This window comes from Ambystoma mexicanum, chromosome 12 (assembly GCF_040938575.1).
Source record: "Ambystoma mexicanum isolate Mex_15411 chromosome 12, UKY_AmexF1_1, whole genome shotgun sequence".
Lineage (NCBI taxonomy): Eukaryota > Metazoa > Chordata > Amphibia > Caudata > Ambystomatidae > Ambystoma > Ambystoma mexicanum.
In genome coordinates, this window is record NC_090936.1 from 145,500,671 (window position 1) to 145,510,617 (window position 9,947).

A 9,947-nucleotide genomic window follows, 5' to 3' on the forward strand; every position below is an offset into this window, starting at 1 on the left:
AGGTTGCAAAGAGAGGACCCAAGACACTCTGAGAACAACATGGATGTAGGGTGCGCTGGAGCTTGCCTTAGAGTTAGGGCATGGAAGGGGTTTGCTGACCCTAGCTGTAAAGCAAGCTCCTCACTCACTCCTATATTAAAGACTATGGGCTGGACTGCCCCTTTAAGGGGCGGGGCTAAGCCTGATTTGCATATGAAAAGAAATGAAGAAGAGAATATTGCGCAGTGCGCCTACCTCATGTGTTATATTTTCTAAGTAAGTCAATAGCATATGGTAGCAGTGTTTGAGGGTATGTAGGTAAGTGTTCTGCGCCTTGCTCAATTTCTATAAAATCACTATTGGTTTTTTTCCAAAGTGATTGGTGTATTGTGTGTTTCAAGAGGGGCCAACATTCTCCAAATGGTGGCCGTGCACATGTTTCTCCGGTACGTGGGCTTTCTCAGGGCACAGTGAATTACACACACGTAACACATTAGTTTTGATTCTTATACTGTCATTATATCTGCACATGTGTCTCACAAACACATGTTAATCATACATATTGTTGTATTGTTCCTACACAAATTATGTCATATTTGTCCCCTGTGTCATAGCAACTGTTACTGTTTCTTCAGAATAACATGCCATCCACAAAATAAATCTACATTTCTTGCGTCTTAAAAATATGTAGTTGTCTACCGGTTAGTTAATATAGGATTATTGTATGTTTTAATTAGGCTTTTCAAAGTATAACACTTAATTTCTTCCATTGTATCAAATTTATACAAAATCATGATTGCACAAGGCAAGAATAGTATTAACAATGTAAGCGTGCAACTTCCCAGCCCTACCAATTAAATGTGATATTCATTTATTTATTTATGTATTTTATTTACATTTTTATAACGCGCCCCATGCCCGTGGGGACTAATACAAATCTTAATAGGGAGCTATTTAAAGTGAAAAACTATGGCCCAGAACCAATGGACTAACCAAGAAATCTCCTACTTCATTTTACATTATTTCCAAGTAAAAGAGAAATCAATAGAGTGATAGAGTGATAGATGTAGAGTGATAGGAGGATGCCTTGCAACTAATAAGACCTCTGTAAAAAAGGAGCCAGTTGGCTAGTGTCAGGCATTCAATAAGCCAGCTAATTTAACTCTGACCAACAAAGGCACATTTAGATGATTCCAGAACTTTGATTGCTCAAATCAGTTCTCAGTCGCCAGCGACGCCGCAAAGGCAGAGTAGCAGTAAGCATGGTCTTACTGGCAAGACACTCATGTTCACTCTGGTTGTGTGCAGTTGTACTGGTGTACCAGTACATCAACGCTTTAGTGCTCATCTCCATCGGCCACACCTTTGAGCGGTTGTAGCGAGGGCTATCTGATCACTCTCCCAGTGGCGGAGGGAGGGGATGCTCATCCCCCGCCCTGGCTTCACCCTGGTGCTCGGTGCGTTCTCCTGGCTCCCATGGGGCCAGTGGGCCTTGCTGCAAACCAAATAATGCTATGCATTGCAAAATAAACGCATGTGCCCCATGGGTGTTGCTAGGTCTGGAAAAGATTCAGGGCTATGCTAATTTTTGGACTGTCAGGACTGGGGGCTAGCTAGCCTTTTTGGTTGTAACCCCTGAGCTTCTATCCAGGGCTACAACCAAAAGACCCCTGGCTGTACCCCCCCTTAGCCCCCCCTAGCAAAGCCTCTGATGCTCCCACTGTCTGGCCCGGCCAACCGTGCATGCACACTGTCACTCGCCTGGCAGCAGGTGCTGCCTACAGGCAGCTGCTGAGTGAGCCCTGCTGCTGGACCCGGCCCGGAACCGCCCCTTCCCTTGCCTCGCTCACTCTGTTTTCATAGGCTGTGTAGTGTGGGCTTCCCCTTGCTCTTGGTTCATACCTCCTATACTATGGAATGAATTACAGACAGTTTTGTTGTGGACAAAGTATTGGCCGTAGGCATTTATTTTCTACAGAAAATACACAAGCAAGAATTATGTAACAACATGTGTGTGTGCTTTTGGGCACACCGTGTCCAGGGTTGTAGATGCCAGCCTTCTCCTTGGCCAGTCTCGGTTACCCTCGGGTGTCTGTTCCTGGACACGTGCCGCCTACGACTTTCTTCTACCGTGTACCGAAGAAAGTACTTGGCGTTCAGGCTCCTTCTGTGTTTGTCTCCTTCAATTTTGAAATTAGCAGGGTGGGTTGGGTGGAAAACGTTTCTTTCTCCCTTTCCAGGCCCTAAGAAGCTTGCCCGAGCAAGGCGAGCTTCTTGCCTGGTTTGTGCTTTCCTCTCAGAGTTGGGCCATACTTATACTCCTTAGGCCTTCTGTTATTCTCGTGGGGGGCCGGCCCGCCCCCGGGCCCCCTGCTGGTTCCCTTCAGACATTTCCTGGTGTTGGTAGCTGCTGCCCTGGCAACGTTGGGGTGGTGGTGCCACCGTGCTGCTCCTCCCCTTGCCTTTATGCACTACCTCACCCCCACCCTACGCCTAACCCCCCAGGCCCTCCATCGGGCCATACTTTGTACGGCCCGGGGCCTGGGGCATTTCATGTTAAGTGTCAGACACACACACACTCAGGTTTCTGCATCAAGCTATTTTTTGCTATCAGAGAGAGTAAGCACAACATGCCCGTCCACATTGCGTTGCCGACGCCAACATTAGCATTTAGTATGTTTCTTTGCTGGGTGTTGAGTCGACTGAGGACTTCAAAAACATATCAGTGGTCTGAAAGTAAGTATGCCTGCAAAAAGGCACGTGGCCACCGGGCCGGTCATTATAACATTATTGGTGGCAGAAGAGACGAGTGTACTGTAGATGTATTGTTAACACCGACTGACCCGACGAAGGAATTGTGTCTGGATTAAATAAAGACATTAATTTTCCATGCCTTCTTGGTTTCTTTCCTTGCAGCAATGAGTTTATGTGTGGAGGATCATGTATGTTCGTCTACTCGGTTAGGTTTAGCTTTGAGTTTGATTGACACTGCTCGAGCCAGCGGCCCACCCACCCCGCTGAACTGGAAATGTTATTGATCCCATCCGCTTGGCAAGGCAGAGGAGTCGGATCATCATTAATTGCCATGCAGCTGGCGGTAGGCCCGCCACTGACAGCAGCACTTGACCGTACACAAGTCACACTCACACACACAACAAAGACAGCCGGGCCGATGAGGCACCGTTGGGTGCACCACCAGCGAGCCGGCACGTGGCCCCTGGGCAGAGCCGCACTTGCAGGTGCCATAATTGAACCAAAAGTGCCAGCGCGGGCAGCGGCCAGTCTTTTATTAGTACAGTGCATGTGCGTGCTGACGTGCAGGTGCAACATGTATGCATTGCAATTGCATTGCAGGGCAGGGCTGGCTGGTGACTCAGGTGTTATAATCCACACTACAGTGACAGAGTTGAATGCATTGCCTGCAGGCCTGGTAAGACATGCTGCAGGGCAGGCTGCAGAGTCAGTCAGTCAGGCCAGCCAGCCAGCCAGCCGACTGAGCCTGCTCGCCTCATGGTCATGCCGGCCGGTTATGTCGCAATGAAATTGAAAATCGCACTATGCTTGCAGTTTGGAAATTATTTCCCCCCTTCCCCGGGCCGGCCCGACCCAGGCCAGACTATCTGGAGCCATCCACAACCCAACACAGCTAAACCAGAGCATTTGCTATAAATGCAGCAAAAATCTGTGCCCAGCCCAGAAATAAGTGCGTGCGTGCCATGCCTTCTTCGTCCACAAGGGTCCGCACTCCCATTACATACACGCACACCACGCAAGTCAGTCAGCCGAGCCACTGTCAGCCAGCCCCAGCCGTACTGCCCTGCCAGTGATGTTGGCCTGCCTGGCTCTGGCCTGCAGTGCAGTCTCAGTGCTGTGCCGCTGCTGCCCCCCTGATAGTGCAGCTGCTACGCCTGGCCACCTGCCTCCCTGCCTAGTCCGTGCCGCCACAACCCAGGAGTCTGGTTGGAGACAGTCAGTGGAGGAAACTCAGGAGGAGAGACTGAGGACCCCTGGCTGGCTTGCTGCTGCTGCCTGGCAGTCACAGTGCTGCAGCTGCGGCCCGCTGGTGGTGCATCGCTGAATTGCCGCGGCCCCAGATTCACTCATTCCCAGTGGGACCACTCCAGGAATTTGGAAAATGAGATGAGTGGGTCGACGTCGACACGACACAGACCGACGACTGACTGCGTGGCCAGCCCAGAAGGCTCACTGAAGAAAGTAAGTCCATTATATGTGTGTCCATCATGTTCATCGACGTGTGTACCTATGGTGTATTCTGATATATTGGTAAAATACATGTTTGCTTTGCATAAAAAGGGACATACATTTTTTGTCAAACTAGTAATAGAAACGTGAATGCACCATCCCCACTAAGTGTGCCCTGTAGTACAAGTACAGTTAGCAAATGAGCTACAGGCTTGGCTCCGACCGGGTCCACCAGGTGTGTCGTGTTCGTTGCTGTTGTTGGGCAGAGGCGAGCCAGCTGCTTGTGGGCAGGGGCCAGGCACACACAAGTACTGGCCTGCCCTCGGCTGCATTTGTCAAGGCTGCAAGGAGCAACTGGGCAAGGGGGTGTGCTGGCTGCTGCTGTTTGCGCTGCAGCATGCTGCTGCACAGACAGTGCTTCTCACAGTGCTCAGTGCTCACTCAACTGCTGTCTGGCCTGTGCATGGACGAGGGACCGTCGAGACGAGTCCAACCGGACCAACACTGAGTCCGTGACTAGTGTATATATTTTCACCCCCATTTTCTGAGGGCCCAGGTGGTGGGGCTGGCTGGCAGTTGGGACAGGCCAGGGCACGCTGCACACACACTGAGGCAGAGGCAGATTGTTGTTTTTGCAGAGTACCTGCCACTTAATTAATGGCACTATTAATGCTAATCTATTGTTGCGCCTCTCCTCGTCAGGGGTAGATTAAGGAGGTACTCGGAATGCCTTATCAGCTCCTACGAGCTGGGAGCATGCACGTCCAGCCAGATGTCAGACGAGCAAGACACAACACCTCCCTTTTACAGCGTTCAATCGCAACACATTTTTATTGGGATCATAGGTGCTGCAATACCCTAATGTTATTTTTTATTTTTTATTACATGTATTCTGTGCACAATGGGCCGGAAGGCATGCTGGCGCATACAGACGAACAACACCAAACTGAACAACATAAAAACACAAAAAAGAAAAAAAAAATATGGCCAGAGGATATGGTCCAGGGAGGGAAGCACAAGAGTCACAACAAGGCAAGTAGGACTAGTGAGAAACAGATGAGTTGAAAATAATGTTTAGTTTAGAGCTTGGTGCCAGATGTTTCAGCATCAATGGGCCAACACTTCTAGGCTAGTGAGTGAAGATCTTTGTGCTATTTCTATGCCAAGGTACAGATGCCCTTTTCTTTTAAGGCACCCACCAGGATGAGGGTTGGAACAGATAGTCATATGTCTGCCTCCGATGGGGCTCCAAGTAACCAATTGTTCACATCAGTGCCTAGAATCACGGTTTTATTTTCTAGGGACCGGGGAACATTACCACTCGCAAGCGTGCACTGAAGATTTAGGAAATGACTCATGTTAAGATACATGAGATGAGCCTATTTGGCCGTGGGTGGATTTACTTTGAGGCCGAGTCAGAATTCCCGAGATGGACTGAGCTGAAGCAGCTGAAAGCAAATGCAGATTGCTTATTAGCGGGGCTTTAGGGGGGGAGAGAGAGAGAGAGAGAGAGAGAGAGAGAGAGAGAGAGAGAGAGAGAGAGAGAGAGAGAGAGAGAGAGAGAGAGAGAGAGAGAGAGAGAGAGAGAGAGAGAGAGAGAGAGAGAGAGAGAGAGAGAGAGAGAGAGAGAGAGAGAGAGAGAGAGAGAGAGAGAGAGAGAGAGAGAGAGAGAGAGAGAGAGAGAGAGAGAGAGAGAGAGAGAGAGAGAGAGAGAGAGAGAGAGAGAGAGAGAGAGAGAGAGAGAGAGAGAGAGAGAGAGAGAGAGAGAGAGAGAGAGAGAGAGAGAGAGAGAGAGAGAGAGAGAGAGAGAGAGAGAGAGAGAGAGAGAGAGAGAGAGAGAGAGAGAGAGAGAGAGAGAGAGAGAGAGAGAGAGAGAGAGACTCTCCCTGCGCCCGGACACTTGTTAGTATTCAATTTTTCCCAGTACGTGCTTGCAAGTCCAAGCTTGCAAGGTGCTGCTTCTGGCTAAGCAGCCACCAGCCAAGCCAGCAATGGATAAATGGCAAGTCATTCCTTTTTGTGGAAGACAGTTTGAGTAGGACCCAAGGGGAATGTTTTTGATGAAATGTGATTCAAATTGTGCATTTTAAAGAACATTAATTTCAGTAATACTGTTGAAACTACTAGCTGCATGGTCAAGTAACTATCAATATGGCCCACAAATAAGTGCCCCACTCTGACCCCAGAAACTGTCCCACAATGGGATTTTGCATTTTTTGCTCAGGCATTGCCTTATACCCTCCAGTACGAGCTTGTCTCTGTAGTAACAGCCAAGCATTGTAGTGCAATCCAGCCTGGCGGGAGCCAGGAGGTCTTTAACATGTGTTTAGCTCATCACTTTATTTGAGAGAGACAATCTTGTTTCAGTACAACTTGAATCATTGGTAAGTTAGCTGTGTAAACTTAATTAAAACGTGCACTTTTCTGTGTTGCTTTCCTTCTCTCTCTGCAGGAGTAGGGAATAGAGCAAAATTATGGATCCAGATTCATCAGCATCTAAACCAAACACGTCTGGTGCCACAAGACAAAAACAGGTCAACAAACAGAAACTTGCCAAATTATGTCTGCTTTCAGGATCCAGCCCAAGGGTTCCACTAAAAATCAGGAGCAAAGGTAAGTTATTGCCCATTCATGTAATGCCAATGTTTTTAACCACTGAATGATGTTATTGTAGTTACAAGATTCTTTCAATCCTTGCTTTCAGAACTCAGAAGGAAAATCCCCTTCATTCTGTCCACTATGCTTATGGTGATGAACATATGTCTACTGCCTACTGCTTCTCCTCCTATCACAATACATTCCACATATCACTCATCATGTACTGACATTCCTGAGTATCCACAATGCTCTACTGAATCTACAGAGGGTCTGACTCCTGATCACTCAACAGACACTGTTACCCTGCCTGGAGTTATGCTTGGTTGCACAACTGCTGATTGCACTGAAATTGTTGAAGATACCAATGTTGGCACACAAGTAGTACAAGAAGACAAGGACACTGTGGACATTGGGAAATGCAGTGGGAATGTAAAAATGCAGGTCACATATTGAAATTCATCTGGGGGGGAAACCTTGTATAGCTAAGTGTATTATGCTCCGTGGGAGGGGAACTGGTGGGCTGAGGATCCCAGATGTGTCCAGGTATCAGTAGGCAGCTCAATTGTCAAACGCATTTGCATGGGCGTTGATGGTGGACCAGCCACGCTGGAAACAAATTGAGGCAGCATGTTGCTCGTCCCTTCTTTCTGACCTCCCACATATATCAGCCCTGTAAACCTCAACAAATCCAGACCCCCTCACAGCTATAATAAACACAGTGTCAAACTGTAAAAATGCAGCTTGCATGTGCTGATGCACCCGCAATCTTGGTTCTCTTACCCCATTCTGGAACAACCGAACTTTACCCCAGTCATTCCCCCCAAAAGTTTTGCAGTCTGGAGGGAAGAAGGACTACGGAAGGTATCAGACTTCCTGGTGGATGGTAGTCCCCTTACATTTGAAGAATGCAAAGTGAAATTTAACATTTCAGAGGCACAGCGTTACCAATATACACAGCTAAGACATTGGACATCACATGGGCCAATCAGGGAGAAAGGAGGGAGGGCGCTAACAGCACTGGAACGGACCCTAACGATGGCACCAACAAGGGGAACATTTGGACTATATACCTACAGCCTGCTAGACAAATCGGACCCAACAATAAAAGAAAAATATATGCTCAGACGGGAGGGGGACCTTAGTTGCACAATGAAATAGAAGACGGGGACAGAATATGGGCTAGATTCCACAAAAGCACTTAATGCATTACGAACAGAGAGGAGAGATACAAAGTATGTTATAGGTACTACATAACGCCAGAGCAGCTTCATAAGAGCAACCCGGCAATTCCCCTGGGATGCCGGAGAGGTTGCGCAGCCACTGGCTCTCTGTTTCACCTGCTATGGGCTTGCGAGAGGTGCTGGATGGGAGGTGCTGGACCAAATCAAAATGATCACAGGGTTACAAATCCCATGGAACCCGTGAATAATACTGTTGGGGGACACTGGGGCCGGGGCATTGCCACTCATGGGCCAGATAGCTCACCTATGCCCACAGCTTCTCACGGCCGCCCAAATCTCTTTGGCCCGGCTATGGAAGAATCCCGTGGAACCCTCAATACCCATGTGGTTGACGAAATGTTGGGCCATAGTTGTATCAGGAAAAATTACAGCGTTCCGCTTGGAAAACATCAATACATTTCGGAACAACTGGGCCCCATTCATGGGCTATGCAGAGAAATTCCCAGGAAATGCCCGTCGTCCGCCCATGACCCACTGGCTCCAGTAAAGAGTCATTACCGAGGAAAACAGCAACCTACCCCCAACCCCACTACAACAGTGGGACAAGAGAGCGCTCGGAAGTTCGGACCCACAAACACATTCGCTGGATCCCCCATGTATCTGTGAAACTTAATGTCATGAATGCACTGATATGATGTTGATTTACCTTCTATTCAAATGCTTAATAAAATGTTTTGTTGAAAAGAAAAATGCAGGTCACACTTGACATGCTCCAAGATTACCTGAAAGATCCATACCTGTTTCAGAGCAGGGCAATGTCAGCACTTTTAGTTCAAGCAGTTCTTGCAACTGGTCCATGTCAGCCTGGATTAAAAGATGGCTGTAAACAATTTCCATGTGATTCCAATCTTCTAAGATTTAGCCCAGAGTGGTATAAAAAAAGTTGCAGGTGGATTCTCTGTAGTAAGGCAGTGGTTGGTATATTCTGCTAGAAGTAGCTGTCTTTTTTGCTTTGCATGTTGGTTGTTTGCTGATAATAAAAATTATCACTTTCAAAGGTTTGGTCTGATCCTAGCTGTGTTTTTTACAATTTTAAAAAAGGAACAGAAAAAATTGTAATGCATGAACATTCCAAGATACAATGTGAAGCTGAAAAACAGCTGCAAATAGCCAAATTTAGAATTAGTGAAGATAGAACTATTGTTTCCGAGCTAAAAAAAAAGCTGAAAGGGACAGACAGAGAAAGACAGTGGTATTCTAAGGTGACTGCTTGATGCTATATTTTATCTCCCCAAGCAAGGGATGCATCAGAGGAGGATAGTTCAGGGGCAACGTGCTCGCCTTGGAAGCAAGACGACACAGAGCACCACGGGTTCGATCCCCGGGTCTGCGCTTAGAAACCTCTGGGTATTAATCGCATTATAAATAATCTATCATATCAAATGATGCCTCTCCGTGGACACGTAAACATGCAGATTTGGGAAATACATCCAATGAAGGACATTTTTTGGAGCTACTCTAGATGATGTCCAAGTATGGCAATGTTTTAGCACAGCATATTGCTCATGGTAATCAGAATGAAACCTACTTGAGCCATGTCATCCAGAATGATTTCACTAGTTCACCGGTTAAAAAGACAATGTGCATTTTTCTTGAAAATTAAAAATGGCCAACTTCTATATTCTAAATTGATGAATGGAATTGTGATGTCTACCTTTTTAAATTAGGTAAACTCATTAAAAATCCTTTTTGGGTCAGAATATATTCGGGCTCACCCTGATAATTTGTTTTTTGTCCTAATCTTTTTGCCTGAACGGATCAGGGAAGTGCCAGGAGCCCTTGAACGCATTATTACAAATTCTATAGAGTCATTGTTGACTCAACCATATATGTCAGCAGAGTTGATCTATTTTCTTTATCTCTTATATGAGTTACATCACCTGGTCATGCAGCTGAACATTTTGAAACATTTGCTGAACTTCCTGG

The 9,947-nt window shown here is 47.1% G+C and overlaps 1 long non-coding RNA gene across 1 annotated transcript; it reads left to right on the forward strand.

The window, feature by feature from the left end:
- Window positions 1–3,848: 3,848 nt before the first annotated feature.
- LOC138512938 (uncharacterized) lies at window positions 3,849–8,855 on the forward strand. Its single transcript, XR_011281625.1, has 3 exons — window positions 3,849–4,194; window positions 6,635–6,795; window positions 6,887–8,855. It is a non-coding gene; the product is annotated as an uncharacterized lncRNA (long non-coding RNA).
- The last annotated feature ends 1,092 nt before the right edge of the window (window positions 8,856–9,947 follow it).